The following is a 3,380-nucleotide window of genomic DNA, read 5'->3' as shown; positions in this document are numbered from 1 at the left end:
AGGGACTCTGTTGTTTTATTAGATGTTATTTTTTATTTAAGTGATTGTAATTAAAAAATCGAGGATTTCTGTTAAATAAATAATTCTTATACCTTTTAAAAATAGCTTTACGGGGTTTGAGGGACTCTGTTGTTTTATTCCGTGTGATTTTTCCTTTACTTGATGGTCATTCAAAAAGCGAGGATTTCTGTTAAATAAATAATTCTTATATTTTTTCCGTTCAATTATTTTCAGTGTAAGCCAATATAATGCTAAGGGGAGTAAAAACGGTAGTTATTTAGTACCCGGTAAACAAGTGACTTGATATGCTTCATTAGAAGTAGGTTATTGCTAATGATACCTCCTCGACAGATATTTTTATGGCTCTAACAATTGTACTCTATGCTTGCCCAGAGACACGATGTGGCTTTCCCGCTATTGCTCTATGGCCGGTTATCGACACTACCTAGTTTATTGCATGTATTAAACCAGTATTTTTTACACAGTGGAACGATAAACACGTAACTAATATCTCTAAAAAAGTGAAGATGAAGCATTTTAAGAAAGTGTGTTCACATGATAGTGTTATTGTAGCATTGAATGCTGACAAGGAGAAGTATTTAACTATGAAACAAGAACAAGTGGTAGCACTATCGGAAACGTATGCGTGCATTGTCATGACAGTAAGGAATTGAATTTCTTTGGAGTACCAAAAAAATTCAACTCTTATGATGGTGGATATGCGAGATTGAGATTTCCGGAGATGATTGCACTCATAGAGAATGCCAACATAAAAATAATAGTTGATAAAGAGGGGTATCTTCTTGCTAGTGCTTGTGGTAACATGTTACCCAGTAATAAACCATATCGTCAGCTTTCGGGTATTAGCATTCAAATGAAACCAAAGACGAAAAGAAAGGCCTACTCTTCTACTAATATCATAAACCATATCCTGTCTACATGCCGGAACTGTTACCTGTGTAAAAATAGTGTGATAACAGACAGTGAAATTTCTAGAAAAATAAAAAGGTCATTGGCAGAAAATATCACTAAGGAATATAAAGATGAATCGATGAAAAACAAAGTACAAGCAAACGTTACTGCCATTGATCAAACAGTCAATGAATCAAATAATACCAAAGACGAAAAGCATATTTAGCCTGTCGATGAAACACATATAAAAATTGTGTATGAGTCAAAATGGATTAATGAATGTTCTACTGATTACGAACTAAGATAAGACAATAACTACAATATCAAGATAGAACATGGTGAACTATTTTATGGAACACATTCAAAATGTCCAAAGTTGTTCATTGATATTAAGAATATATAATAATATATATTTTTTGCATTAATATTCTACATGACATTATTTCATTAACAAACATATTATGCCTTAAATTGTTATGTATTCATCATTTTTAGAGTAAGCTAGCATATCGAACGTTTAGAATGTCTATTAAAACATCGGAGATGTAAGAAAAGGAATTTACATACATCATATATCGGATAGATAGGTTAACATAGAGAAAATCTAAGTATAAGAATGAATAAATTCTCTATCAACATCTATTGACAGATACTTGGGATAGCATTGACAAAATCAAAGTATTGTAAGTAGCAAACTCTTTCTTGAATTCAACTCATGGGATTTCTCGAATTAAATATCAAAACAATAAAGAGTGTATTACTTACTTGCGATTTTATCATGATTTCTCGAATTAAATATCTGTATTGTGTCCAGGAAGCGAATTCAAGAAAGCGATTGTTACTTACAATTTCTTCACAATTTAATGAAAAGAATAGAACTATTCTAAAGAATAAAGACGGGTTAAGCTTAAAGATATTTATTGCTTAAACGTATTAACAGATTTTTTTGAGAAAAAAAAACAAAAAAACACAACAACAAATGTTTACATAAAAATAGTACTTAGAGTTCACTCTTAAACATCCACAAACGATGGTCCCATGATATAGAATAGTTTTTACCATTTCTTATGGATTTATCACGATCAGGTATGCTCTTAGGTATCCACTGTGCGAAGAACCTAATCTCGTCTTCAGGACGGTGATAACCCCCTTCAAATTTAGGAAACTTAAACTCTTCTAGATTGAAAAGTGGAATCCTAGGGTCAAACTTTTGAATTAAAACTTTATCTGTAGGTATATTGCCCTTTACGTAGAGTGCTTCAACCCTGAAAAAGCTGCAAATTTCACTGACTTCCTCCTGAACATTTCTCAGTTCTTGACCAGCATTATTAAGTGGTGCCTTTCCTAGGGTCAACTCTTGGATATACAATACGGAAATTTCATTCAAGAAATTATGAAAATATTTGTAAGTAAGTAACAAGCTCTTTATTGATTTCACCTCTTGGATATAACGTACAGATACTTCATTCAAGAAACGTGATTAAACACGTTTTGAAACTACACACTATTTGCATGCCTTTCCTTGGTACCGGTCCAAACGAGCGGGGATTCCCCACTGGTTCCTACATATTGCAAAAAAGTGAGCAGTACGAAAACTCCACGTTTTCAACCAAACTATTTTTTTAGAGAACATCCATTTTTTTTTTAGGGATCAATCAGAGACAGCGGAGGTTGCTCAATATACAATAACTTGATTGGTATTTGGTTACACACTACGACGGCGCATACATAGTGAGAGAGACATGCAAAGTCGACATAGCTTTATTTCATTTTTTAAGTTTAATTTCGACGAGGTTACGTGCGCGCACGTAACCTCGTCTAAATTAACCTTAAAAAAATGAAATAAAGCTATGTCGACTTTGCATGTCTCTCTCACTATGTATGCACCGTCACGGTGTGTAACCAAATACCAATCAAGTTATTGTATATTGAACAACCTCCGCTGTCTCTGATTGGTCCCTAAGAAATGGGTGTTGTCTAAAAAACCAGTCTGGTTGAAAACGTGGAGTTTTCGTACTGCTCACTTTTTTGCAATGCGTAGGACTCAGTGGGGAATCCCCGCTCGTTTGGAAAGGTACCAAGGAAAGGCAAGCAAATAGCATGTAGTTTCAAAACGTGTTTAATCACGTTTCTTGAATGAAGTATCTGTACTGTATATCCAAGAGGTGAAATCAATAAAGAGCTTTTACTTACTTACAAATATTTTCATAATTTCTTGAATGAAATTTCCGTATTTTGTATCCAAGAGTTGACTTCAAGAAAGAAATTCTTACTTACTGAGAATTTTTTCATAATTTCTTGAATTAAATTTCTGCGCACGTAACCTCGTCTAAATTAACCTTAAAAATGAAATAAAGCTATATCGACTTTGCATGTTGATTTCACAACATTATTTTATTTATTTTATTTTATTTATTTATTTTTTTTTGTTGTCCCAAACTATTTTTTTATCATGAACCGTTTAGAGA

Source organism: Artemia sp. Qi Xiang Cuo, chromosome 3, assembly GCF_049724085.1.
Source record: "Artemia sp. Qi Xiang Cuo chromosome 3, ASM4972408v1, whole genome shotgun sequence".
NCBI classification, from domain to species: Eukaryota; Metazoa; Arthropoda; class Branchiopoda; order Anostraca; family Artemiidae; genus Artemia; species Artemia sp. Qi Xiang Cuo.
This window is presented reverse-complemented; position numbering follows the sequence as displayed.